Consider the following 12,822-nt stretch of genomic DNA (forward strand, 5'->3'; position numbering starts at 1 on the left):
AAGGCTGAGGGTTTGCGGTTTCTGCCATGAAACTAGCTGTTTGGAGTAAAAATCCTAAATGGCTGTGACATCCAATTTTCATCTTGCTTTCAGGTTTGGACTTTCACTTGTTTTGTTGTGTTAGTTTTGGTCATCAATTTGGGAACTTAGCTGAAGTTTGTGACTATGCACTGTTGAAATTAGACAAGATCTTTTCATAGTTCCAGCATTCGCTGTCACCTGAAACAGAAAGGAAGAAATCCAAATGAGAATCTTCTATCAGCCCCTGCTAAGTGAGGCTAGAGTGAGAAGTGGTGATGGAGGCCAGGTGCACACTGAGTGCAGTTAAGTGGATGAGCTCCAGTCTGGAAGGAGTTAGTGATGACAGCAGGTTAGAGGAAATGTGCTCTGAAATATACTTAGATCCCATTCCCTGGTGCTGGTGATAGCCCTCTTCAAAGACGCTGCATATGAGTTGGTTAGATCCCTCCTCAGCTGTCAGTTTACTCTCTATTGTACTCTTCTGGAGGAAAATGAAGACCTCTCACACCTCCCAGGAAAAGATGTGGGTAGCCTCAAGCAAGCATGAACTTTCAGAAACAGCTGATTATAGGAGAGAATATATTCAGGAAAATCTCCCTCCTAAATTCATGTCCTATTCCTTGTGAATAGGTGGGGTGGTGCCAAGGGAAGAGTCCCAAAATGCGTAAAGGAGCAGGGACCATCCAAGTATAGTTCTACCTTTTGCAGATGAGGAGACAGGTGTGGCAAGAGACTAAGGACCAGCTAAACCTGGATGACCTACAAATGAGAAACTGGGACCAGAACCCAGGTCTCTGACCTTTTCATCTGCATCTCAGAGTTTGGGGAAAGGGAGAAGAAAGGCTCCAATCTGGATAAAGCCGATGAGCACCAGAGGCTATTGGGTAATCTTGGTAGGGAAAGGAAAAAGGCTTTACAGAAAGGGCTTGCAAGCGTTCTTCTAAAGAGATCAGGGAAAAAAAGGAATCATCAGAAAGAGAAAAATGGGAATTAGCAGATAAAGAGTGAAGCTTTAATCTTGAACCAATCCATTTTTACCCCATGGAAGCCAATATTCTCTAAAGTGACTTCCATATCAGGTTGTATCTTAGGGGAATTTCTAGGAATATGTTCAATAGATAAACTACTAGAATTTTCAAGTAAAAAACTACTAACTTACTGTTTTTAGGTGGCCTCTGTGACCTGATTCATTTCAAATGTGTTTTTAAGGAAAAAGATTTTTTTTTAAACTGTGGTGATAATATACACAACTAAACATATGCCAATCCCATAATTTCTACATATATATTATTGACATTGATTACATTTTTCAGATTTTGCAACCACTCTCACTATCCTTTTCCAAATTATTCCATCACCATTAACGTAAACTCAACGTCTCCTAAGCAAAAACTCCCCATTTCCTGCTCCCTTCCACCCCTGGTAACTAATAATTTTTGGTTTCCATTATATACTTCCTTCCCACTCATCTGTCAGTCTGTCAGTGGAATGAAGGATGCCATTGCTGATATCAGAGGATCTTGGCTGAAAGCAGAGAATAGCAGAAAGATGTTTACCTGTGTTTTATTGACTACAAAAAGGCATTTGACTGTGTGGATCATAACAAGTTATAGATAATATTGCAAAGAATGGGAATTCCAGAACATGTAGTTGTGCTCATGTGAATTCTGTACCTAGACCAAGGGGCAGTCACGCGAATAGAACAAGGGGATATTATGTGGTTTAAAATCAGGAAAGGTGTGCATCAGGGTTGTATCCTTTCACCATACATATTCAAACTGTATGCTGAGTAAATAAACGGAGGAGCTGGACTACATGAAGAAGAATGAGGCATCAGGATTAGAGGAAGACTCATTAGCAACATGCCATATGCAGATGACACAGCCTTGCTTGCTGAAAGTGAAGAGGACTTGAAGCACTTACTAATGAAGATCAAAGAGTACAGCCTTTAGTATAGATTATACCTGAACATAAAGAAAACGAAAATTCTCACAATTGGACCAATAAGCAACATCGTGATAAACAGAGAAAAGATTGAAGTTGTCAGGAATTTCATTTTATTTATTTCCACAATCAGTGTCCATGGAAGCAGCAGTCAAGCAATCCAAGGATTTATCTGCTGCAGAAGATGTCTTTAAAGCCTTAAAAAGCAAAGAAGTCACTTTGAGGACTAAAGTGTGCTTGACTAGGCCATGGTATTTTCAATTGCTTCATGTGCATGTGAAAGCTGGACAATGAATAAGGAAGTCCGAAGAATTGAAGCCTTTGAATTATGGTGTTGGTGAAGAATATTGAATATTCCTTGGACCACCAGAACGAACAAATCTGTCTTGGAATAAGTACTGCCAGAATGCCGGCTGCTTCAGGATAATAAGGAACATGGTGAGACCAGTGAATTCCATGAGCGTGGGCCCATTGCTATACTTCATTTGCTGTGAAGTGAGTCCCTTTATCTGAGGCGATGCTCTGTGGGATTTCATGACGATGGATAAGGCATTCTGTGAGTCCACTGTTGTTGTTATGCGTGCAGGGAAGAATAATCCGTATCCAGACTATGCGTCTATCCCAGTAAGAACAAAACTTTGCCCTTTCTATGATGGAAGTAATCCAATGTAATTAACCTGCCACCAGGTTGCTGGTTGATCACCTCAAGGATGGTGTCATTTCAGAGCCTCAAGGCTGGCGTATTCGGCATTCAGCATTGGCTGTAGCCAAGTCAGCCTTGATGAGGAGAAGGCCAGGTTACTGAGCCTTGTAAAACCTCCATCAATGCCACCATGACCACTTTGTTCATGAGCCCATTGGACAATGATGGGAGTGGCTGGGAAAAGAAGATGACTGGTTTCCACAGAATAAGTCATCCTATTCTCTTCATTATTAAAATCCTCCTCTGCAGAGGTCATCCTTGGTGACCATTCACATACGACACATAAGACTCTTCATTCCTTTGGCCCATTCAGAGAGATCTATCCACATACCTCTTCTCCATACCTCCTTGTCTCCAGTTTTCTGGTCATGTCCCTTCCGAGTCCCTGACCATCCAACCAAACCATCGGCCACAGCCCATGAATCAGTATACAATGGCACACCTAGCCATTTTTCCTTCGAGGCAAAGTGAACAAGGAGGTGCACTGCTCAAAGTTCTGCCTGTCGAGAAGATCTCCCTTCACCAGAGTCCTTCAGGGAGGTCCCAGAAAGGGCTGCATTGCTGAGGCTGTCCACTTCTAAGGGGTGCTTGCACTTGATGCAGAACCATCTGTCATGGATTGAATTATATCCCCCCAAAAATGTATGTATCAATTTGGCTGGGCCATGATTCCTGGTATGGTGTGATTTTCCTATATGTTGTAAATCCTGCCTCTATGATATAATGAGGGAGAATGGGTGGCAGTTGTGTTAGTGAGGAAGGACTCAATATACAAGACTGGATTGTGTCTTGAGGCAATCTCTTGCGATTAAAAGAGAGAAGTGACCAGAGATATAGGGGACCTCATACCACAAAGAAAGCAGTGCCAGGAGCAGAGTGTGTCCTTTGGACCTGGGCTCCCTGTGCGTAGAAGCTCCTAGTCTGGGGGAAGATTGATGAAAAGGCCCACAAACAGAGAAGGTCTTTCCCTGGAGCTGATGCCCTGAATTTGGACTTTTAGCCTACTTTACTGTGAGGAAATAAACTTCTCTTTGTTAAATCCATCTACTTGTAGTTTTTCTGTTACAACAGCACTAGACGACTAAGACACCATCTGTAAACCAGCCGTGAGTTTTTTCTTCCTCAATCAGCGGATCACAAGGAACTCTCCATGAGGCCATAGGTACATCCTGGGAGAGGCAGGTAATGTGATACAAGTGGAGACAATGGGCATTAGGACCATTTCCTCATGCAACTTACTTGTACCTTCAGGTCCCGCTCAAGGCCAATCTTGTATACACCCTTTTCATTTAATGATGTCATGTTATGTCTGACTTTATGGCCCTGTGGGTCAGACAACACCCAGCTCATGATGGGCAACTCAGGCTGCATGGTGACTTGGTGGCCCATGGTTAAGCAGTCTCTACTAAGGCCCAGTAACAAGACAAAAGCTGTTCCTTGAAATGAAACTATTGTCTGCAGAGGATGGCAGGGCTTTACTCCTAAATCCTAAGGGTCTGCACTGTGATTCGACAATAGAGGCCTGCCAAAGGCTCCAAACAGCATTTTTATCTGCTACTGACACTTCAAGCTACATTTCATCAGCCAGATAATATAGCCCCAGAGGCGGAGTGGCTTGAGGGCAGCCTGAAATTTTGTGGGATTAATTTCCCATCTTCTAGCATGCAAAAGTTTTACCAATAAATTCAGAATCACTGACACTTCTTCCTTAATACATCCATTCGGCATAATGTCATCAGTGTAATGGACCAGTGTGATGTTTTGTGCAAGGGAAAAGCAATCAAGTTTCCTACAGACTAATTTATGACATAGGGCCGGAGAGTTGATATACCCATGAGGTAGGACAATGAAGGTGTATTTCTGGCCTTGCCAGCTGAAGGCAAATTTCTTCTGGTGTTCCATCAAAACTGTAATTAAGAAAAAGGCATTGGCCAGATCAATAGCTATGTACGAGGTAGCAGGAGACGTATTAATTTGCTCAAGTAATGAAACCAAATCTGGAACAGCAGCTACAATTGGAGTCACCACCTGATGAAGTTTATGATAATCCACTGTCATTGTCCAAGATTCATCTGTTTTTTGCATAGGCCAAATAGGCGAGATGAGTTGGGATGTCATGGAATCATCACCCCTGCAGTCTTCAAATCCTTGATGGTGGCAGTGGTCTCTCCAATCACCCTCCAGAAATGTGGTATTGCTTTTTGTTTACTATTTTCTTAGGTAGGGGCAGTTCTAATGTCTTCCATTTGGCTTTTACTATCATAATAGCCTATACTCCAGTTTTCAGGGATTCAGTATTGGGGATCTGCCAGCTGCTGAGTAAATCTATTCCATTATGCATTCTGGAACTGGGGAAATCACTACAGGATGGGTTTGGAGACCCACTGGACACACTGTGTGATAAACCTGAGCTAAGTGTCCGATAATAATCTGGGACCCAGATGGCCCTACTCTGATTGGTGAACCACAGTGAAGTTTTGGGTCTCTTGAAATTAGTGTAATTTCAGAACCAGTATCCAGTAATCCCTCAAAAGTCTCGTTATTTCCTTTTTCACAATGAACAGTTACTCTCATAAGAGGTCATAGAACACTTTTGGGAAGGCTGGGAGAAAGATTAACAGTATAAATTTTTGGCAGTGTAGTGCTGTCCTTCTTCAAGGTGACCAAGCCTCTGCTATATTCAAGGGATTGTTGATCTATAAACTGGCTCAAGTCTGGGAATTGATTGAGGGACTGTAACTCTCTATTCTGGTGATTCAAGTTAGACTGCAGCTCACTTGACCTAGAAATCCTCTGCTTATACAGATGAAGTAAATATTTAGTAGATTTCCCATCTATTTCATTGGTAGGGGCACCATGACTAAGCAGCAAACGCCATAAGTCCATGCAAGTCAGACTAGGGCTAATTAATGCTTTGGCACCACTGTTCGTTACAGTAACCACACCCACCTTATCTTTGTCAATCGGTGCCAGCACTTAGCCCCTACCACCACAGGGTCCAACCAGCCCCACTGTAGTTAGGTGTCTTAATTCAGTTTGGGATGTTCTTTTCCTGTGTTTCATACCTCCTCCTGGGTCACACTTTCTACCTCACCTTTTGTGCTTGGTGGGACTTCAGTCTAGAAGCAGTAAAATGGATGTTGTGGATATGTTCTGAGAATATTCAGCAATGTCTTGTAAGGCATCTGCCTCAGATGATGCCACAGGCAATGACCCAGATGCTGCCCCTGTTGATATCTCAGAAAAATGCTCTTCAGACACAGCTGGGTTAATCTCATCAGATGGGGGTGGAGAAGTTAATGGTTTTACTGGGGAGGGTGGATTAGCAGACAAAGATGAAGTAGTCTCTTCAGATGGGAGTTAGAAGGCTGGTTCTGTTGAGTGAGTTGATGGAATTTAAGGGCTCATTGTCCCCAACTTCCTGATTATCTGCCCACATGTCCCCATCTCAAGTTTCAGGCTCCAATTTATTCCCAACCAATGCCCCCACTTTAAGTTCAGACACCATTTGAGGTTGGGAATTCAATTGGCATTGTAATTCAGCCATTCTTACTGTAAGATTATGGGTTTATTCTTCAGCAATATCAGCTCTGTTGCTACAAGAAATAAGATTTTTCTTTCAGAGCCTATGTGGCAAAGTTGAGGTCGTTTATGTGGTGCTTGAGCTGTGATTCTGAAGCTCTGAGCTCATCTCTTTCTTTCACTACTTTGTCTTGCTAAAGTAGAACCAACTAATCAGCCTCCTTATACTTCTCATTCTAACAAGATTGTAGAAAAGTATCAAAGATGTGAGCACCAAAGCCTTGCCTCTCAGCAGTACATGATCTATTGGTGGTGATATTTTGTGTATTTCTGTTGCTACCTCACTGCATGGATTAACGGTGCCCTCTCTACTACTAGAAAGAAAATCATCAATATTTTTAAGACTAACAAGACTTGAGAACCAATTTAGAAAACTCATCCTTACAATTTTGTTTGTCTAGAATCACTCTCAGTACCAAATATCTTAGGGTGGGTTCTCTAGAGAAGCAAAACCAGTAAAGTGTGTGTGTGTGAGTGTGCATGTGTATATATGTTTGTATATGTATAAGTATGTATGCATGTATATGTATATGTATATATAAAGAGAAGGAGATAAATAGATTTATCTGAAGGGAACGGCTCATGAAATTGTAGAAGCTGGCAAGTACCAAGTCTGTGCATCAGGTGTCAGACTGGAGGCTTCTCCTGAATCATGCAGCTGCAAGGGGAGATGAGCCCAAGATCAGCAGATCAGACAGCAGTCAGTTGGCTCACAGACCCCAGACTCTGACAAATCCAGGCAGGGGCAGATAAGATGGCAGGCTTCTGGCTCACAGGCTGCGGGAGCCAATGAATCCTGAGATCAACAGGGATTACAGCAGACTGATGGCTGAAGTATCAGATGTCAGATGATGACAACCTGGATGCACAATTCAGAGTAAGCAAAAGCCGGTGAACTTTACCAGAACATCCATATATACTGGATGCAGGCTACATCCCCGAGGAAACTCCCCTAACAACTGATTGGCTTATCACATCATATCCCATCATGGAGGTGATTACATTATATCACAAAATAGAGTATATCTAAATTCTTATATAACTGCCAAATTACATCATTACATAACTGCTAAACTACATCATTAGATAACTGCCAAACCACTGAGAATCATGGCCCAGCCTAGTTGGTGCATAACTTTAACCATCACAGATCCCTATCTAGAATGGGTGCTTTGTGAGATTAGAGACAGTGCCATGTATTATGGAACTCACAGCACCTGGTAGAATATAAACGCACAACTGGGCATTCTGTGAATACTTAGAACTGGGTACTCCTAAAGCTGGACTAGACATTTACACTCATCTACCCCATCTGATGCCTGAATCTTCCCCCTTTTGCACCAAGAAGAGATCATCCGTAGAACATCTTTGAAATTCTATTCTCTGAATTCCTATTAAGTGTCAGAGGAATTATAGACAGACTAGGCAGAAGCAAGCGCTCCACAGCTATGGTGCTGTTGTACGCTGGGTTCTCTAAAGAAGCAAAATCAGTAAAGCGTATAAATAAATATATAGATAGTGAGAGAGAGATTTATATCAAGGAAATAGCTCACGTGGTTGTAGGAGCTGTGATGTTCCAAGACTATGAGTCAGGATAGAGGCTTCTCCTGGTTCACATAGCCACAGGGGCTGGGAAACACAAGATCAGCATGTTGGAGAGCAGGGCTCTTGCTCACAGGCTGTGAAGATCAATGAGTCCCAAGATACGCAGGCAAGACCAAGGTAAGCTGCTAGCTCAAGTCCCAAGAACTAGAGTTCAGACAAACAGGAGCCAGCTGCAGGATTCAGAATGGGCAAAAGCCCCTGAGCCCTGCCAGAACATCTGCTTACACTCAATGCAGGCCACATGACCAAGGAAACTCCCCTCTAACTGACTGGCTACATCAGATCCCATAATGGGGGTGATCACATATCAAATTTCAGCAAGGAAGTGACCACAACATCACACAACTGCCAAAATACTCAGAATCATGGCCCAGCCAAGTTGACCCAAATCTTAACCATCACAGGCCCCTTTGATCAAGTAACTGTGTTTTAGTGTGTCTTACACATTTGAGCCTCTGAGATCTCATTTCAGCACTGCATTAAAAAAAGTTTTGAATGCCACAGTCTACCTTATGTCTGAAAATTCCTGAGCATAGGAAATGCTGGTCCTCAGCAAATTAATAAATCATTTTCCTGGCAATATTTGCTCAATTATCTGTCTACCCAATGGTCCTACCAGTTAATACCTTATATAGTATGATACTTAGAAAAAATCAAAATTGGAGAGAAGAAACCTTTTTATCAGGAAAACTTGAAAATTATCTTCTGTAGTAGAAAATGTTAGTCTATTAATGACAACCACCATTCTGACAAAAAAAAAAGAAAGCTTAATAATTACAGCAAATTTTTTTTTGAGAAGTTCATATGTGCCGTGCATTGTTCTAACCCCTTTACTTGTACTCATGTGTTTAATAACCCTCTGAGGTAGGTAGCGTTGGTATCTTCATTTTACAGGTGAGGTAGCCAAGGTAACTGAGACACAGGAAAGTTAGGTAAATTTGCCCAACATTACAAAGCTAGAAGTTAACATTGCTAGTATTCCAACTCAGGCATCCACCTGTATTTCATTTACACATTATTTAAGTGAGAACCCCAGAGACCTAAATTCTTCCACGCACTAGACTACCATTCAATTCCTATAGCCCTCTGGTTGTCTAGTTTTATGCCTTCCTGTAAATTTCTGTTCTTGTCTTTGCACAAATTTGCTCTTCATTCTACCAGTATGGGTTGCCCCACTTCAAGCAGAAATTCAAACTTTGCCATAGCCTGCCCTGCACAGATCCCTCCTTACCCAATCCTTGCAACTGGTCTCTCCTCCTCAAACTGGAGCTCCTCTCTGAGCACGGATTCAATGAGGTCCTTGTATTCTTCACACTCTGAGAACAGACAGACACACCTGCCCCCGTGGAAAGCTGGACCTGACACTGACGATCACTCATAATATTCATAACCCCAAGGCTAATCCCAAGGACAAAAATAACCCCAGTTCCAGGCTCTATGCTGGGTTTCCGTAACTTTATTTCTCATTCTCCCAGCTGTAAGGCATTTAATCACCCCCATTTTAGAGGCAATTAAAGAGAAGCTCAAGGAACCCTGGTGGCACAATGGTTGAGTTCAACTCCTAACCAAAAAGCTGGCCATTCCAAATCTCCCAACCACTCCACGGGAGAAAGATGTGACAATCTGTTTCTATAAAGATTATAGCCTAGGAAACCCTACGGGGCAGTTCTACTCTGTCACCTGGGCTTGCTATGAGTTAGAATTGACTTGAAGGCATTTTTTTTTTTTTTTAAAGAGAAGCTCAGAGACAGGTAAAGTAATTGTTCAATATGATTCATCTGGTATTTGGCAGAATCACAATTCATATCCCCTAAATTCTGACTCTGATACGTGGGCCCCTTTACCAAGCCTTGTGGCCTCTTCAGTAAAACATTCACCTGGGGCATGAAGTAGCTATTTCCTGTAAGCTTGGGAAGGCCCTAAGGACTATAGGACTGATGGTTCTCCTGTGTTGACAGTTTCAATAACACTGTAATATTTGAAAGTTTATCTGGATAAAGCTGTGTAAAAATGCAGTGGGAAAAAAAATACCTGAAAGACTTATCTTCAGATGCTAAAAGGTATTAAGTTAGAATGGGTAGGAAGGAGTATTTCCCATGTGCCAGGCTTTGTTCTAGCAGATTTTCAAGAATTAACTCATATAATTATGCCTGCTACCTGAAAAGGTAGGTACTACTTTTTTTTTTTCACTCTTATTACCATTATAAATGAAGAAACTGAGGCATAGAGAAGGTAACTTGGATTTGAGCCCAGGAAGTTTATCCTTGAGTTACATGCCCTTAATCACGGCACTGCATTACCTCTACACTAAGATCTTAGGTGATACCTTCTTCCCTAGCTTCAAAAATTTTGTCCTACATTTTTATCGGTATTATAATGAATAAAGTGAAGGAAAACAAAAAACAAAAACCTTAGTCTCCCATTCCCCAAGGCTTATCTTTTCACTTCTTTAATAAGTAGTCTTCATTTTTACTTTTTTGTCTATGGCAGTAAGTTGATTAGCAAATTTTATCCTCCATTGATGTGTTGAAAAATAATTGTATGTATTTGAAAGCCAACATTTTAATGTCAGCAAAAATCTTCCTCTAAGATCCCTGACCCTCTTGTTCCCATGTTCCCTTTAGTCAGTATAACTCTATCCCTCTCTCTCATTATTAACAGATTTCCCAGTGGGTTTTCAGATGTGAAAGCTGACTGTGGGGAGGGAGGGGCCAGTCTCTACACCAGCCTGCTGGGACTGGTGGTTTCCTCCACTTGGACTTGTTCTCATTTTGACCATGTGTCTCATAGCCCAGATGCTGGAGGTCCACCTGGACTTGCTTGCAGTCTGCAAGGTTCATATTCAGAGAGAGAAAGAGTGTCATAGATTCTCTGAGTTTCATGGAGATACTGTCACCAGAGTATGAGGACTGACTTCCTTGAACTTATAGGGGAAAAGAATCTTGCTGCAAACATCTGGACTTCCCTCTGTTTCCTGTTGATGTTCCCATCTCTAGCTTCCTGAGGCTAGCTTGGACTTCCCTCTGTTTCCTGTTGATGTTCCCATCTCTAGCTTCCCGAGGCTAGCTTGGGAAGACACAGAGTTAAGCTCCTTTGAGGCAGGTATGGTGTACTAGTATCTCTTTCTCCCCAGTGCAGCTGACAAAATGCTTTTTCAGTAAAAGTTTGAATTGAATCCTGAAATATTTAGGTCAACAGTGACGTTACATGTTTGTACACTCTGAAACGGGTTCCTGAGCAAGAAAAGGCAGTTTTCTGGCTGAACTAGGATTTTAGCCTCTGTTCCTCCCTACACTCTCACTGCAAACTTGGGAAAGTTGCTTTACCCCTTTATGCCTCTGTTTTTTCATCCTTTGCAAATTAAGGATAAACTATCCACTTCTACCTCTCTAGGAGTCTGGTCAAGATAAAATTTATTTTGATGAAGGAGAGAGAATGCTTAGTTTTTGGAGAGTGTTCAGTTTCTCAGAGGGCAGACAGGCAATCATTCATCATTTTGGAGGCCTTGACCATGTAGGACTTACTGTATTTCTGCAGTTGGTTGGCCAGGGTGTAGGCAGTAGCTTCAGATATAAGGAATTTCTCTTTGAGGTCTCTGACTTTGTGCTAGCTGGGAGAGCAACTCCTGGTTGATTTCCAGGATATTCCTGTCTGTCCTTTGCCTAGAGCAAGTGGTGGGAGCTAATTCCATGCTGAAGCTTATGGTGGAAAGAGTGGAGCCAGAGCTGGGGAGAAGAAAACCAGACAGATAATAATGACAAGTTAATGGATTATACTAATGGGTGCATATCTTGATGAATTTACTAAAAATCATTGAATTGTACAGCTAAAATGGGTAAATTTTGCAGTATAAAATTATATCCCAAGAAAGTTTTTTTTTTAAGTGAAAAAAGTGATTTAAACCAGTCTAATTTTTTTTATATTAAAGGATGTAGATGTGATTTATAACTTTTGGGATAAACGTTGTCAGCATCTCATAACACTTGACAGTCTTGAATCACCAAAACAAGGAGCAAGGTCCAGAGCTCAGAGCCCAAGTCACTGCCTCTAGGTCAGGCTCCGAGTGGAGTGCCAGAAGGAGGACCCAGAGCACCCGGTAACTGTTTGGAGTTGCAATAACAGAATTGGAAGGCGGGGGGTGTCATGGAATCTTAGGTGCCCCTGCCTTCCAGTTGCCTGGGTCATGCTGATACACAAGGCTGCCTGGTCTCATCTGAAGGAGGGGACCACCCTCAGCACCAGTCTCGGTATATGTGTACCCTATTGCTGATACAAAAGACCTGTCTCCTTCTAAAATTTAAGCACGTTTTTCATTGTTTATTTTTGCAAATGCATAGAAAACATCAAGGAGTCCATATCTCCTCCAAATTCTTTCATTTTCTTAAAGAATGTCATGGAGTCACTTTTTCTGTTTCATGAAAAGCTTAATGGAAAACTTAAAACTTAAAGACTATCTTGGTGTTCTTGTTTGGTTCTTCTCCAGTCCACCCATCCCCCAACCATTTTAATATTATAAGAACAAAATCCTGAGTGTAATACTCTACGCAGTTTGTGAATACATTATAAGAGTTTTGCCTTGACTAATATTTTTCTTGCTGCATCCTAATGTTACATTGGCTTCTTTTCCCTCAGCAGGGAAGCATGCTGGGTTTTCATTAAACTTAGAGTGAAGTTTCACATCCCTATGTCCTAATCCCGCCCTCCTCTAGTGTGTGAGTTATTTTGTTTTTTAATCTCCATATACACGTTTTGTACTTTTCACTTAAGAATTCCATTCTAGCTCCACAGGGTTTTTTTCCTACTTGTCAAAGTCATTGAAATATCTCATGCTAGTTGATTACCTCCCACTAGGCTCATGATTCCTTGGACCCCTAAGGTTTACATACATCTTCCTGAATACATGTAGTGGGCATCTATTTTGGGATGGCTTGTAAACTGATGCTATTTTTTATGTTCAGGAGTAGTTT

The sequence above is a fragment of the Elephas maximus genome, chromosome 3 (assembly GCF_024166365.1).
Source record: "Elephas maximus indicus isolate mEleMax1 chromosome 3, mEleMax1 primary haplotype, whole genome shotgun sequence".
Taxonomy (NCBI): Eukaryota; Metazoa; Chordata; class Mammalia; order Proboscidea; family Elephantidae; genus Elephas; species Elephas maximus.